This window comes from Vulpes lagopus, chromosome 3 (assembly GCF_018345385.1).
Source record: "Vulpes lagopus strain Blue_001 chromosome 3, ASM1834538v1, whole genome shotgun sequence".
In the NCBI taxonomy this organism is placed as follows: Eukaryota; Metazoa; Chordata; class Mammalia; order Carnivora; family Canidae; genus Vulpes; species Vulpes lagopus.
In genome coordinates this window covers 199966-207400 of record NC_054826.1, presented here as the reverse complement: position 1 = coordinate 207400, position 7435 = coordinate 199966, and positions in this window count along the sequence as shown.

The following is a 7435-nucleotide window of genomic DNA, read 5'->3' as shown; positions in this document are numbered from 1 at the left end:
AAACATATGGGAGCCCCGAGAAAAGAGAAATGAGGAAAAGACAACCTGATTTGGGGGGGTATAGGATGAAACGTGAAATGGTCTAATATAACAAAACCATCAAATATATGCCACTCAACCTGCCATGTATTTAATTATTAAGTATCAAAAAAATAATTATTAAGTATCCTATTAAGATGCTTTTATATAGGTTGCAAATAAATTGTCAGTTCATTTCCTACTATGACTAAGTGCAAAATGCAAGAGGTGAAAAACTTTCATAATAGATAAAGCATTAAAAATGACAAAAAGAAAACCCTCCTACATCAGGTAAGAAAAAAAAAGATGATGGCAATGTTATGTTACAGTCACTTCCCAGAAAAACTGAAAAAATGTTGTAAACAGACAACTTCTATTTTGTTTTACTCTAGAATACCTTCAAAGAACGTTCCAGGGGGAAAAATGTAATCCTGCTTGCCATTCGTTATATACATCATAATGCTGAGTAGTCTTATTTTCTCGAAATGCAACCCTAAGGTGATTTTTAACCCTCTCTCAGTCTTTCTTAAAGACAAACCTGAATTGAATTTCACTTTTTAATTGGGGCACCTGGTGGCTCAGTGTTTGAGCATCTGTCATCAGCTTAGGGTGTGACCCCGGGGTCCTGGGATCGAGTCCCACATCGGGCTCCCTGCAGGGAGCCTGCTTCTCCCTCTGCCTGTGTCTCTGCCTCTCTCTGTGTCTCTCATGAATAAATAAATAAAATCTTTAAAAAAAGAAACCTCTTTAGTCTTCCAGCACAGCAAATGTACACAGAGGAATCTGATGAGGCATATTGAACACTCGCCCCCACTTGCACTCTTGTGATTTCCCCTTTGGAACAGTACCACTCTATAATCACTTATTAACCAAAATAATAGCTGATGAATAGGCTAGTCTTGTACAGCTGTTGAGACGAAGTCATAATTTCAAAATTCTAATGCTCCCTACATTCTCAATTTTATTTATGGGTCAGGAATTTTTTTAAGGTTTATTTATTTAAGAGATCGAGAGAGAGAGAGAGAGAGAGAGAGAGAGAATATGGTGGGGAGTAGCAGAAGGGAGAGGGAGAGAAAAGATCATAGGAGATTCCAGGCTGAGCACAGAGCCCAGTGCGGGGCTTGATTTTATGACCCTTAGATCATGACCTGAGCTGAAATCAAGGATTGGTCGTTTAACCAACTGAGCCACCCATGGATCTCCTTGGGTCAGGAAATTCTATGCACGTTGAGTTTCCCAAGTTTGGTGACCATCTTTATGGCCATGACTTTGAACTCTTTATCAGGTAAATTAATTATCTCCATTTCATTAAGGTCTTTTGATGAGGTTTTGTCTTGCTCTTTCATTTGGAGCATTTGCCTCTGTGTTCTCATTTTGTTTGACTCTGTGTTTTCACGCGTTATGTAAAACAGCTACCTCTCCCAGCCTTGAAGGAGTAGTCTTATGTAGGAGATGAAATGTATCATTGAACCCCCTGCCCTAGCTTTTGTGGTCTCTCAAACCTTTGTGATTGTCTAAGTAACCTGATCTATTCTTTTTTTAAAAAAAAAAAGATGTTATTTATTTATTCATTAGAGACACAGAGGGAGGCAGAGACACAGGCAGAGGGAGAAGCAGGCTCCCTGTGGGGAATCTGATGCAGGACTCGATCCCAGGACCCCAGGGTCACAACCAGAGCTGAAGGCAGATGTTCAACCGCTGAGCCACCCAGGTGTCCCTACCTGATCTATCCCTGATAGGTCCTAATCATCGGCTATGTGCCAGCGACTCTCAGTGTTCCAGAGGAAGTGACCTCAGTCAGCACTGGATTTCAGGCTGCCTGGAAGCCAGATCCTCACACAGAAGCAGATTTTAATGTATATAAATACATAGAGTCCCGTAGACCCATAATTATAGACCCTGCTGACCTCCAGACCAGGAGACATAGAGGCATCCCCTGAATGACGGTTGCAAGAGTCCAGGCTTCAGATGAGTATGTAGGTTCCTCTCTGGCAGGTACCAGTGAGCTGTGCTGAGGCCAAGGGAGGACACAAGGATGGTGTCTCCCTGCACAAGTTCCCTGAAAACACCTCTGTAGCCTCTGAGTGTGTGGCTTTCCTGAAGCCTATCCCTCAGGTTGAGGCTCCAGGATAAGAAAATCAACCTTTCTTACAGGCAGACTGGGGACGTGTTTCAGGCTGCTCTCTGTGAAGGGCCTTGGGTATAGCAGCCTCCCCAGAACTCTCTTTTCTATTGCTATGGTCCTGTGGGGTCCAAGAACACAAGCCCTCTGGCCGCCAGAGCAAGGTGATCAAGAGGCTTCCCCTGTGTGTCCTGTGCTCCCCTGCCAGCTTTAGCGAGATTGTGGAACAGTGTTGAGAGAGGGGAACATCTTCGACATTGGCGAGGCCAGGGAAGAGCTGTGGGATCAGAGGATGGAGGCCATGTCTATGAGCACCTGCCTGCTGTAGCCAGGAGGACAGAGAATGCTCTCACAGCACCTCGGTCCCCAAAGACAGTCCCAGCTGGCCCCTGCCTCTCTGGCAGATGCTCTAAGATTAGCAAATGAATCTCCTTCAGATATGATCCAGTCACCTCTCAAATTGCTGCCTTTGTACCAGGTCCTGGGACCAGTGAGTCTATGTACGATCCCCTCAAAAGGAGGAGATCAGATCCACACAGGCCCCCAAGCATAAGACTCTTGATTCCCAAAGCCAGATGTTTTAAGGGCTTTGTCTTAGGGCTTCAACTCTAAGTAGCAGGTATTATATCCCTATTTTATAGATTAAAAAACCAAGATTCTGAAAGGTTGAAGTATCTACACAGCTGGTGAGGGGACCCCATCTTAGGTCTATCTGATTCCAAAACTTATGATCTTAACCACTGTCTTATTCTAGAAAACTGAAAATGAGAACTAAACTTGAGCCAAAAGCTCATGCTATCACCTGAGTTAAGGATTTGCTAGCCGATAAGCAGCTAAACCCCCAACATTCTGCAGATTAATACACTTAAGCATTATTTTTGCTCATGAAAATTCTGAAGTGGATGTTTCTAATCAACAAGAACTCTCCTTTGAGCGGTAATTCTGGGGACCTGTGCCCCTTCTCTCTTGTGGTTCCACTGTCTTCATCCTGCAAAGTTGCTCTTGAAAGAGTTTGGAGATTTTGTGGCTCCAGCCTGGGGGCACTCACCTCACTCTCATTCTATTGGCTAGAACCCGGTCACCTGACTGTACCTCGCTGCAAAGGATGACCCTGTGCTTAGCAAGAAAATCACTCTTTTGGCAGAGAGCTGCAAAATCACAGTGTTGAGAGGTTTTAAAGAAATAATGAGTACTTCGCTTAGGTCATTCAAATCAATTGATTTTTACTTATTTCTCCTCGTACTTAAGTATGAAATTCTTGAAAACATTAGCATATATCTAAAGAGGAAATCACTAGGTATCATTTCCCATGTCGGTTTAAGTGAGGCAATGACTATTGAATAGTGAATTCCACAGACAAAGAGGAGAGTTATAGGCTGAGTTGGCCATTGGCAAAATCAAAAGTGAATAAAGATTTTGGATTTTCCATTAGATGAATCAACCTGTAATTAAGAATTAGTAAGGAGTAAAAACACAATCCACATGCAAATGATATTAAATGCACTCCACATTTTAATTTTGATGAGTTAAACTTTTATCCTAACAACCTTCACTGCCATTACCAAGGCCTTCCATGTCTGTCCACAGGCACATTATTTCTCCTACAATTCACCCCTATCCACAACAGCCCCTCTTGCTATTCCTCGAACACCAGTCATGCTCTCAGTTCAGGGTCTTTGCTCTGGGAAACAGGAAGAACTTTTCTCAGTGTAATTCATGGACAAAGGTAGCTGCACCTATAATGGTCATGTAGTTGAAAAGTGCTATTCATGCAGTGGAGCTGATTTATAAATCTGATCTGCAAAAAGGAGAAATCCAAAATACTGTCCAAGATCAAGCCGTAGACTTGGAGAGTCGTAGGCCGTTACATGGCCCTAAAACTGAAGCTCCACAGATGGATGAAAGGAGTTTGTGCTTAGAGAAAACAGAACTATTCTCTAATAATCCTCCCAATATGGAAAGAATATTTTAAGGGAACTACCAAAGCTGAGACTCACTTATTTTTATCTTCATCCCATCTCACCCTAACAAGGACATAAAGCAAAACCACTAACTTAGGATAGATTTTGGTGAAGTCTGAAAAGCTTTGGAGGATTATTCATGAGTAAAAATAGAAAAATAATGAGAAAGCCTCAGCTCTGTTAACACACCATGCTTGGTGACATGAGCTGAAATCAGTCGGCATCATCCTAAAAATGCAAAATTTTCTGGAAGCCACATTTCCATTTCAGATGATCTCTCAGAAAACTCCCTACTGCTCACCTCCTGAAGAAGGTTACTTTGGACCAAGTATTTGTGTCCATTCAAAATTTGTATGTTGACACTTAACTACCAGTGAGTGCAAAGTACTTGGAGATAATCATGTCATGAGGATGGGTCATCATGAATGGGATTCGTGTGCTCATAACAAGAGACATGAGAGAGGTGGTCTCTCTTTCCATCACGTGAGGACACGACTGGCCGTCTCAGAAACAGAGCCCTCTCAGGAATCAGATGGGCTGGCACCTTGATCTTGGACTTTCTAGCTTTCAGAACTGCAAGAAATAAATGTGGTTAAGCCACTCAGTCTACGGTATTTTGTATAACTGCCTGCACATACTAAGACAGAGGCTAAAGCCACTGTCACAATGCTGAGAGGAGAGTCCCAGTTCCTCAAATGGGTATTTCCTCAGCACAGAAGAAATTGCACCTCTCACCTTATCTATATTCACAAACTAGGCTCTTTGGGGTGAAGACAAAGGTGTAGCAGAAATAAGGTCAAAGTATTCTTCAAAATCTCAGTACTGGAGCACCTGGGTGGCTCAGGTGGTAAAGCATCTGACTTTTAATTTAAACTTGGAAGGTGATCTCAGGGTTCTAGGACTGACCCTGTATGGGGCTCCGCACTTAGCGTGGAGTCTGCTTAAGATTCTCTCTCTCCCTCTGCCTCTTTCTCTCCACCTACTCATCCTCTCTCTCTTTCAAATTAAATAATCTTTAAAAAAAAAAAACTCAGTACCCCCATTTAAGAGAAGAGCAATCCAGGCAGCCTGGGTGGCTCAGCGGTTTAGCATTGACTTCAGCCCAGGGCCTGATCCTGGAGACCGGGGATCGAGTCCCACGTCAGGCTCCCTGCATGGAACCTGCTTCTCCCTCTGCCTGTGTCTCTGCCTCTCTCTCTCTCTCCTCTCTGCATTTCTCATGAAAAAAAATAAATAAATAAATTAAAAATAAAAAACAAATTAAATTAAAAAAAAAAAAGAGAAGAGCAATCCAAACTGAGAAACAAAATTATAAAGCTTTTACCCAATTGCTTACACCCATTACTCAAGTATAAATTCACTTGTTACATATTTCCTCTGATGCTTTTCTCTTTTAATGTCTTGGCAGGATAGAAATATGTAATTAATTTCAAAGACCTAATGAGCCATGTAATATGGGAAAGATTACAGGTAATACCAAGATTTTTTTTCAGCAACTATTTCAAACATAGGTGGAAAATTATGTCAATTTTGTTGACTTCATACACTAAGACACAAAAGTATAGCTGACCTTTGAACCACATGGTTTTGAACAGTGTGGGTTCACTTATACACAGATTATTTTTTATAAATACTGTGCCACTGTACAGATTATTTTTTATAAATACTGTACTATAAATACTGTACTACTGTATTTTCTCTTCTTTATAATTTTCTTATAACAATTTCTTTCCTCTAGCTTACTTTATTGTAAGACTACAGTATTAAACACATACAACATGTCCGAAATGTGTTAATCAACTATTTGCTATCAGTAGGCTATTAGTAGTTAAATTGGGGGGAATTCAAAAGTTATACACAGATTTTCAACTTTTAAGGAAGTTGGTATCCCTTACCTCCATGCTGCTCAAGGACCATCCATAATCCCAATTCTAGTCACCTCTTGTTATTTATTTATCTTTTCCACCAGTATTAACTACAACAGCATAAAGGAAACAAAATGAAGGCAACTCAAGTTTTAAATAATACGGAGCATGGTTCAGTAAGTCATAGCAAAAAAGAATGATCATAATAGCCAACAACTTTGGAGAATTTATTTTGTGCCAGGCTTTGTGCTATGCAACTACATGTATTATCCTGGTCAGTCTTCACAGGAATCCCATTTCACACATGATAAATTTTCATATATGACAAACCTCTTAACAAAGAGGTAAAATAACTTATCTGAGATCACAGAACTAATGCACAGAAGTATGGACTTAAACTCAGGACTCAGCACCCTTGTATTTAAGCACTACATTACGCTGCCCCGAGGTCAGGTAAGATCCCCTCTCAAAGGGTATTTATTCCTCTAGGAGAGGTAGATGTGTAAACCAAAGTAACCACAGAACCTTGTACTAAGTACAGTTACAGAGCTACAGTATCTGGGAAAGCTTCACAAATAAAGAGATTTGTGCTCTAAATCTTACAGATCACATTATAGACAAGAAAGGAAAGAATAAATGGGGGTAAGAGAAGAAAAAGTGTGTGCAAGGGCCCTGAGTAAGATTTGGAAGCATGAGATGGCTTGGAAGGTACGAGGAGTGACAAGTGGCACTTACTGGACCTTTCCACGGGGGCATAACGGATGGCAAGATTGAAGACTGAGACCTATGTCAAGAGCCCTGCCTACTGGCTGACAGGCTTGGGTAACCCACAGATGGACCTGGAAGAAACGTCCATTTTAGAAAGAAGCATTTCAGAGCACTGGGAGAACAGCTCAGAAGAAGCAAAGTGGAGACGCAGAATCAAGGAGAAGTTAGGGCACAGCCCAGGCAAGAGATGACAAAGTCTCAAATAAAGACAGAGAAATGGACAGGAGATGTTAAGGTCAGAAGATATTTAGTAAGTAAAATCAGTCAGACATGATGAATGATCATGTGCATGAGGAAGTGTCTAGATCGACTTCCAAGTTTTGGCCTCAGATGGCTGAATCAACGGTTGTATCACCTGTCTCAATAGTGAGGATTCAAGAAGGCATCTGAAGGCAATTTGTCGAGTTCAAATGCATGTAGGACATTGAGGAATAGGTGCTAAGGAGGGTCTGACACCTGGGGAAGTGGTCAGGTGTTTTAGCACTTGCTCTATGCTTTTGTGGAACATACTCGCCAAAGCACAACCACACCTGATCTAAGGAAATGAAGCTGAAGTACAGCTAAAAACCCTGACTGTCAAGTATAAAACAAACCTAAGAAGACTCTAGAAGGTGGAGAGGAGAAGGGAAAACTGACTAATGGCCTTAGGACTTGAGGACACCCTGGTGTTGAGTTCCTTGGGTTTTCCTTCTGCTTCACAT